The 9,507-nt window shown below is 41.0% G+C and overlaps 1 long non-coding RNA gene across 1 annotated transcript; it reads left to right on the top strand.

Moving 5' to 3' along the window:
• Positions 1-2,010: 2,010 nt before the first annotated feature.
• LOC113952824 lies at positions 2,011-9,218 on the top strand. Its single transcript, XR_003529662.1, has 3 exons — positions 2,011-2,117; positions 7,435-7,563; positions 8,447-9,218. It is a non-coding gene; the product is annotated as an uncharacterized LOC113952824 (long non-coding RNA).
• The last annotated feature ends 289 nt before the right edge of the window (positions 9,219-9,507 follow it).

Below are 9,507 nucleotides of genomic sequence, written 5' to 3'. Positions count from 1 at the left end.
TCTTGAATTTGTTGTGAAAATGCTTATCTGTGTCAAGGTGATTCTCAGGTTGGGGGATTCATTTTAATTTCTGAAATAACTGGCCTACAACCAAAAGTAGAGATTTTGATTTTGAACTTACTGCCACTCAAAGTATGAGATGCTTTCTTCTGATCACCTCTATCTTAGGCCCGAAAGAACCCTAAAGTCCAAGCACATTTAATGGTGTGAATTTCAACCGCATTTCTGAACAAAACGTGAGGAATGATCAGTTTAGGCAAGGTTTTTTCATGAGATTAAAAATAGACACCAGTTTGGTAAAGAAGTTCAGAAATACTTTAATACCCCCGGGCAGTGCTTTTTATTTGTAAGAAAACCAAACAATAAACCGGGGTTTTGTAGGAAACTTTTGCAAGAGCATTTTCCCAATAATTTCTGTGGAGAAGGTGCCTCAGGTGTTGCAGTTATTGCTGATGCTTTTGCTGCACAACCTTTGAGTGTGTTACAAGACATGTGTAGCTTGATGCATATATTAAAAAATAAGACAAAAGAAAATATGTTTTCCTGGCTTTTTTTTTTTTTTTGATACTTGGACTTCAGCTTTGGCTGGGGTGAACTTTTGTTTTCGGTGCAACGCCCCTGCTTACAACAGAAACGCTGGATGTTTCATTGCTCCCGAGGAAATGCCGCGGCACCGTATTTACAAGATACCCTGAACTGTCAGTCTCCCCGAAACACAATGTATTTAATACAAAGCCATTAAGCCTTGTAAAACTGTCAAAAACGTAAGTGACACTTGCAATAAAAGCCGGTGGCGTGAGCGGCCCTGGCTAATCAGGGCTGATGATATCAGTGCAGCTGATCGCGGCGGGCGCGAGGGACGTTTCGACAGCTTTACGGCCCGCGTGGATTTGTGTTATTAAAATGGTACAGTTTTGTAAGGAATTTGGGATTTAATAAAGCGGCAGAGAAACTACAAAAGGGATAATATATCCTGCTAAAATGAGCCAGGCTTTAAAAAAAAAAAATAAAAAAAATAATAAAAAGAAAATAAACAGACACGGCGCGCGAGCCCGGGCGCATGTGTGTGTGTGTGTGTGTGCATGGGAACGGGGAAACCAGGAGAGGCTCTCCCTTCCCAACTCACACGGGGTACGGGCTGCTCGTATAAACCACTTTTATGTATTTATAGCTCGGCAAATACCTTGCATCTGTGAGACCATAAAACAAATTACAATGTATCCAATTGCTTCAAGGTGGCGAATTGTGCTTAAACTTAATGACTTGTACAGATTATAGGAGAAAGAGCATTACCTGTTTAATGTCTTTTTTAATAAGTAATTCCCAAACAAGTGTAGTAAATGGGAGGTTGGGAGTTTGTTTTGGTTTGCTCTCTTTCCCTTTCTTTTTTTTTTTTTTTTCTTTTTAGTTTGGTTTTTTCCCCCCTGAGATGCAAAACCAGCAGGCCCCCGCCCTTGTGAATGCAAGGTAATGCGCCCTTTTATTTATATTGCAATCCTTGGAACTGCTCCCCAGAACACAAACATGTCAGAAAACGAGAGACGAGGATGCATATTCTTAAAAAAAAAATAAAAAAAATCTATAAATTCAACCTAATGGGGCAGATATCAGAAAAATGTGTTGGATTGAAGGCATATAAATCACCCCTGGTTTCCTGGCATGAGCTGGCACTGCGTGCCTTATATTTCAGCCAAATTATTCCATTTGTTTCTGAAGATATTTTAATCCCTCGTGACCTCAAACTTCCCGTGAACCAGGGCCCGAACAAAAGGCCGCCCACTGTCTTTGCAGTAAATCTGTTGTCTCCCTTCCCGGCCCGCAACCTGGGATCATAGATCACCCCTGCCCCGCAGCTTGCTTCAATTTACTCAATTAACTCGAGTAAAGCACTTGTAAGTTTGCAGATGTTGCTTTATTATCAAGGCCTAAAATGTACAGGAGGGCCGAGGAGCGCGAGGTTACGGGGAGGTTGTGCAGGGGGAGGGAGGCACAGCCCCCCAGCCCTGCCCCGGGCGGGCTCTGCGCCCCAGCCACCTCCTGGGGGCCCTGCTGGGATCCCCCTGCTATCCTGGGGCCATCCGATGCTATCTGGCACAGAGATGGGACTGCAGAACCAGGTATTCCACCTCGGGATGAGATAACGTGATTAACAGATGTTTAATTGGGCCATCTATCAAGTGAAGAACCTGCCCTAAAGTCAGCGAGGCTAAGTAAATTATTTCCAACCCTGCAGGTGTTGGACTGGCAGTTCTATTACTCTTCTGAAAACGGGCTTTAGAAGATTTTTATATGAAAAGATAATTTATTTCTATGGGGACTTTTTGCAAGGGCATGCAGTGATAGGACGAGGGGGAATGGTTTTAAGCTGAAGGAGGGAGGATTTAGATTGGACATTAGGAGGAAATTCTTTCCTGTGAGGGTGGTGAGGTACAGGAGCAGGTTGCTCACAGAAGTTGTGGCTGCTCCATCCCCGGGGCACGTGTTCAAGGCCATGCTGGATAGGGTTTTAAGCAACATTATCTAATGGAGGCTGTCCCTGCCCGTGGCAGGAGGGTTGAAACTAGATGATCATTAAGGCTCTTCCAATCTAAATCATTCTATGATTTTATTTATGTATATTTATGTACATTCTTTATTTATGTAATATGCTTTCAGGTTTGGGCCCAGTCCTCCTGCATCTTGCATGCTGGGGAGGGACAGGAAGAAAACCAGTGGCCCTCTCACCACACCATCCAGACAAAGTCTTGTGTTACATCTTTTAATGACTTCCCATCAGCTGTGGATGTGAGGTGGAGAAAAATCTTACAGAAATACCTGGGTCAGTCAATACACTCCAAACCCTACCAGCAGTATGAAGACATGGGTGGGATGGAGGCAGGGGCTTGGGTGGCACAGGGTCAGGAGCTTCCAGGTATTTCACCATCTGCTGGTCTGAGGTTATCATCTGGGTTCATACCTGGTTATATATGGATTTTTACTTTTAATTCTTGTGGTTTTCTGCCCCTTTAAGCTTCCACTTTAATTCTTAAGTTGTTCCCTAAATCCTGGTCAAAAATATTAGGGAAACTACAAAAGGTTTCAGGTGAAAACCACGCTAAGAAAGGTGGTTTTCAGTGAGTTTGCAGAATTATAATTGTTAGAATTTGTTAGGGGCAAGGTACATGTTCATTTAAAAGACCTGTAGATTTGGAAATTTTATTAACAACAAATATTAGACCCAACCTTAAGCAGGGATGGGCCAGAGGCCCATTTACTTCATGGAAACTCCGTTTACATCAGGTCACAATTTGACCTGGAAACTGAACCTCAGCATGTCGAGAAATCAGCTTTCAGTGTTGCTGCAGATTTCACAGCCGGTTTCATTCAGTTATAGCTGTAAAATGTGTTTTTTAGGGAAGCTCAACTTAATAACCATTTAACCTGCATTCATTCTCTTCACCACCTAACTACTTTTAAGGCTCTTTTGTGATAGTTACAAAAGTACCCACCTGTAACTTCTGTGGATCATTTTCTTCTAGCTACAACTTTTTCCTGTTGACCTACACTTGTTGCAGCAGAGAAGTTTTTAGAGCTGCTGTGATGCCCATTTCTGCTGTGCACAAGGGAAGCGAAGAAACTTCTGAGCAGCCTCTCCCTCTTTTTCATTAATGTCCATGAAACAGTGACAATCTAAAAATAGGCCTTTCCCTTGGACACATTTCTTTCACAGGACATGGCTAAAATTACTGTAGATTCTTTTATATATTCTGTAGAACATCTTTAGCCTATAATACACCTGAGGAGCAGATAGGGCTTTTTGTGTGCAGCAAAATGCTCACTATGGAAGAATAACCCCAATCCAGCAGCTGCCAGGATTTGCCTTGCTGGTAGTCCAGCTCCATGATCACAGGGCAGTTGACAACATATCACATGATCATGTTTTTTGCTGTCTGTGTGTCACTTACAAGTATGTCAGATAAGACCAGATCTCTAGAACAGCAAGGACAGAAAAGCACCAAAGCCGTGTTCCTGGATATCTTTCAGCCCTGACAGCATCCAACCTATGCACAGTATGCTGAGAGTTTTGCAGTTTCTCAGCTTTGCAAGCATCTTTATCAGACTGGGTTGGTCTTAAAGGGTTTTGGCACATGAAGCAATTTCTAATGGTGACAGTAATCGAGCAGGCTGCAATGAGTTAAGTGAGGTCAGATTCTGTTGGTTGCTCCTGCATCATCTAAACTAAAACTTGGGTTTGATAGCAAGCCAAGTTTTTAGTCCTCAGTTTTCAGTATCTGTAGTGCTTTAAATGGAGAAGCCAAACTGAATCTCAGGGGAAGTCACATGGCTCACAAATGTGGATGCAAATGGCTTCATATAATTTTTGTATAATATTTTGTGTGTGAAAGTCTTTCAAACTCTTCTCAGCTTTTAAATCTCATAAGAGAGTCTTTTAATTACTCTTTGAATATGCCATTATATTTCTTTTTGTACTCACAACATTTTTTTTAAAAATAGTGGTCTGTTTTGTTTCTGTACATAATGGAAGTTAATAAAATATGTGCCAGAAGCCAAAAATATGATGAGCTACAAGGCATACTCCAGACCGTAAGGAAAAAGAAGAAAGAGCTGGCCTGTAATTCCACAGTTTATCAGTGTTTTTCCTTAGAATAGATATTACTTCTGGTCTGTTTTCCCCAAAATATCTGGCCTGAATCTAAATAGTTTGCCCCCTTTCTAAATTTGTAGCTCACCAATTTGTGCTCATTTGAAATCTGCCCCCTGTGCCAAAATCTGACTATTGTTTAAGTCCAAAGCTTAACTCTGAACTAGAGGTTCCCCATGTCTTTTTCTTTTTCATCAGCGTATCTAGGCTGGATCAGACCTGTTGAATTAAGACAGCTGGGGAAGGAATCTCAGCAGCATGCTACAGATCCATAAATGTATCCAGTTTGATTGTTGCAGCAGGAAGGTGCAGGTCTGTGAAGGCACCAGTTTGCTGTTCCTATATCTCTGAGTGGCTCATTCCCACTTCCTTTAGGCCCTTACCTTAAGCACCTGTGTTAAGAAACTGGTTGCCTGGTTCTGTAGACAATGCCCAGAGATAGAAATCTTACCTGAGCTGCCTCCACTCCACAGAGGGACCTTGGTGACAGGACTCTCGAAGTGCTGGGATCTGGTTTAGGAATTTTGGCTATTTGTCATAAGAAATAAATCTGTCCATCAATCAGCCTGTTTTACTGAGTGTCCCAGAAATGGTCAGAACTTGATTTTCAAGCAGTTCTGCCCATCACTGCTCCTATATATTTGGTGTAAGCAGCTCATGTGGACCACACCGAAGTTTTGTGTGACGCTGCTGTCTGGAGGGGGTTAGAGACTCTCAGCAGCACAGAGCTCACTGACCACAGTTAGCAGATATACAGGCACATTTGTGACAAATGTCTGATCTTCCCCTCCCAGCCAAACTCAGCTAAATACGTTCACAGATAACTGGCTCAACTTTGTTTCTTTTGGTAGGGACAGGCCATTAGCAAGTGACACGTTAGGAGTGATCACAGTCTTTACAAAAATGTACAAGTGGCACCAATGGCTGTTAGCAGAAGTCTCTTCAGCCACTGACATGAATTGAACCTGCAGTTCTCCTGTCTATACTCCCATCTTTCAATAAAAATAATGCCTTCTGATTGGGAATCTGTGTTGCACTTATGCAGCATGAAGGGGGGATTGCTGAGCTCATAAACACTTTGTTGTTGCTGAAACAAGGAATTCTCTCTTCCTTTCTTCCTTACTCCTCTGTCTTCCACTGCACTCCCTGCCTGACGAGTTTCTGCATCCCTGCATGAAGATTTTAGGGCCATTGCTCATCTCATGCAGCCTGGCTAAAAGGCCAGCAAGGCTGGAGCAGCACAAGGGATGAGATGACTTTGAGGTTTGGTGGCTGTAACTCCATTGAATTAGGTGTCTGTGCTGTCACTTAGCAGCTGGCATATAAGGAGCTATCTTTGCTCAGCTCCTCTCTATCAATACACCAGCTGTCAGCTATTGATAAGCTGCTATCAAAACCTGTTACCTAAAAGCTCATTTGGGTGTAATTATTCCAATTCCAGCCACTGTGATGTTGGTGCTGGTTTTGACAATCTACAATCAGGAAACAGCCATTGACTTAAAAAGGAGATAGGTCAGCTCTCAGCCTGTAAAACACAGACCCATCATCTCAAGCGTGGCAGGGTCTGTGGGGAAGCAATATCCTGTGCTGGATATCCATGGTGCTGTTGAAAAGCCAGAAACATGTACAAGGAGTGCAGCCTTGTCAGGCTCCTATCACGACTGTCTTCATGATTTTCACAGTTCAGGAATGCTGGCTGGAAAGGGTTCATGGCTATGTCTTGCCACCACTTATTTCTTTCCAAATCCCAGTTTTTGGAAACAGTTCTGAAATAATTTCCTGTACATGATGAGGTACACCTTTTTACCCTGTTTTTTCTTTGGGACCTTCTACTTGGGACTGTGCACTAAATAAAGATCTCTTATTACCCTATATTTGCCAGTTATTTTATAGAATTACATTGCACTGTAATACTTAAAGGCATATATTTCAACAACCAGCATGGATCATGCATTCTCAGGCCTTTTACAGAAGAATAAGTAAAGAGTGATGCTGTGAGTTTGTGTGTTGAAATGTCTGTGTGCTTATTCCAGCTGTGTCTGTTGGGCAATCCCAGTTCTCTCTCCCTGCCTACCTGGTCCTGTTCTTAAAGCTGCCAAACCAGGCCCTCTCTGCACTAGCAGTGCTGCTGGGGCTGGGAACATTTTCAGCTGGTTAGCCCATCCAGCATTGTTGCACTCTGCTTCTCACCAGCATGTCTTCACTTTGACCCAGATGTCTGGGCTAACCTCTCTTTCCCCTTACAAATCATTCATCTGTGAACTACTGGCATCCCTACCCACATATTTTTGTGTGCACCTCAGTAGGAAATGTATGAAATCAATGTACCTTTAAGAGCATCTCAAGCAGGTTGAACTTTATATTCCTAATGAAAAGTCTTAACAATGTTGCTTCAGACTCAGCTGCAATTCAGCCTCTCACTTTCCTGCTCCTAAATACAATTTTATTTGGTATCTTAAAATCAAGTTCCAGCAAATTCCATATGGTCTTGTTGTGAATCATGAGCCTACTGTGTGTCTTCTCTGAATACTGGCTTGGCTTTGAACAGATTTACACAGAAAAGGCTCAGAATAAAAACTTGCATTGCCTCCACTGGAAGAAGTTGAGATGTGTTTTTAGTTCGTTGTTGGTATGAAAAGTCAAACAAAAATACACTGTAAAAATAAAAAAAGATGTTTGGCACATGGTCGTGGGTTGAAATGATAATTATAAACACAGGGGTTTTTTTTCAACAGAATTGAATTTTTGATTCCAACATCCCTCTTTTAAATAGATTATTTTATTTTTAAAAGGAAATTTCAGAACATTGTCAATGAGAGGCAGTTTATCCTGGGTAATGGAGGTGTTCTTTTTCCAACTCAGATCCCACCATCCCATTGCAATCAACTGTTGAGGAATAACAAAACTCATGACAATGTTTGGTATTTAATCTTTAATTTTTTATCAAGAAAAGTAAGAAAGCATCTTATGCAAAATAATAAAAGCAACGTGAAGGTCACCCAGTACCCTAGGGAAGCTGGAATGTACATAAATACTCAGTGATTTTGAAATAAGTTAGTATCCTTTTTTTTTCTATTTACAACATCAAAAGCACAATGACCATCAGAAATATAGATTAGGAGAGTCCTAAAGAAAGACATTTTGGGTGTCTGGGTGCTTTTGCCATTGAAAGTCATGAGATTCTGCCAGTTATACTAAAGGATGTTTTGTTGGCAGTGGTTGGATCTTTTCCTTTTTTTTTTTACATAAGCAAAGTTGAATAATATGCAGCAAATTGAATGACAGATACAATTTTGAAGGCTAAAACCTAAAACCTTTAAGCAGTGATTTAAAAGCTAATTATTATGGATATAGCCATTCAACATTCATTTCTTAATATTGTTCCCTCAAGAAATAGTGATTTAGTCAACCAATTATTTTATCTCTTTTAGGGATACTTTCTTAATTGCAAAACAATCTAAAAATATAATCAGCATGCTAAATACATGTGGTATCTTGTTTAGAATGCTATGTTGGAGGAAGAATGCAATTAAACTGTCAAAACGTAATTGTTTCTCATATTTAATTTAAAGAGGTTGATTCACATTTGCTTTTCATGTTTAGGAGTTAAAAAACAAAGCAAGCTACTAGCACAACTACCAGTTTTTAATAAATACAACATAAGCTTGGAGCACTGGCAAAAACTGCCTCTGTCACAAGATGTTGCCATCAACAGATAGGAAATATTCCCCTTTTTTCAGTTCTCATGGAGCTGCAGTTCAGAATTCAGAGTTTCAGCATGTCAGATGATATTTGTGATTTCAGGTGCAGCTCTAACACAGAGTGAAGTGAGAACTGCACACTCTCCACCTGCCCCATTGCCTGTGGAGCCACTGCTCCTCAGAGACATCTCCACCCGCTGCTGCTCCCTCCTTGCTGCTGGAGGAACTCTGGGAGGAGGGGACCTTGAGCCAGGATCCATCCCATTGAGCTCTGGAGGAAGGGAGATCCACAGACCTGCAGTGACCTCACCCTTGTAGACCTGCATTCAAACGACCTTTTACTTCCAGGGCAGAATAAGTGGTTTTTTCTCCTTTTCTGTTAAATGTGATGATAATGCAGCTATCCTGTACCTCTTTTTTTTTTGGTAGCAAACGACTTTTTAAAAGTTATACGACACCCATGTGAGGAAATCTTTGAGTGAAATTAATCCAAAGCTGCTGGGCCTACGTCAAGTTGTCAGGAGTTTTTCAATGCCACTTATCTCCTGAACAAAGACAGAAGCCCTGTGGAATCAGGAGCACTGGGATTTAACATCAGATCTTAGATGGGGTGGAAATCTAGTGAGCACCATGCTGGATTTCATTTTGTGGTAGTAAACATGGTATAAAAAATAATTCCAACCTACCCACCTGAACTTCTTACACTTCACTATGGCTTCTGTAAGGGATACATTTTCAGGTGAACAGGCATGAAACACACTTACAAATGCAAGACAGAATTCATGATCATACACACATTTCCAGAAGTTTGTGCCTGCTTTTCCTTGGATATGTTATCTAACAGTTTATTTGGAAAATTACACTGTCTTTAAAATGCTCTCATTTAAGTAATGTTTAACTGAAAATATAGATTACTGGATATTTTTTTTGTAACTGTATTGTTTCTTATGTATTGCTTGAATCCTATATATATTATTACATATACCAACTGAGTGCATTCACTTTGATTTTAGATTTTATGTTTTGTCAATTCTGTAACTGGAACAATAAACAGAACTAGTAGATTGTTATCCCATCTATGGTGCAGCCTTAAGAGAGGGCTGAGAACTCAGCTTAGCAGGTGGGTTTCCCACCTATTTATTGCCAACAGAGAAGTTCTGCAGT

The sequence above is a fragment of the Corapipo altera genome, unplaced genomic scaffold (genome assembly GCF_003945725.1).
Source record: "Corapipo altera isolate COAL_440 unplaced genomic scaffold, ASM394572v1 180, whole genome shotgun sequence".
NCBI classification, from domain to species: Eukaryota; Metazoa; Chordata; class Aves; order Passeriformes; family Pipridae; genus Corapipo; species Corapipo altera.
This window is presented reverse-complemented; position numbering and strand designations above follow the sequence as displayed.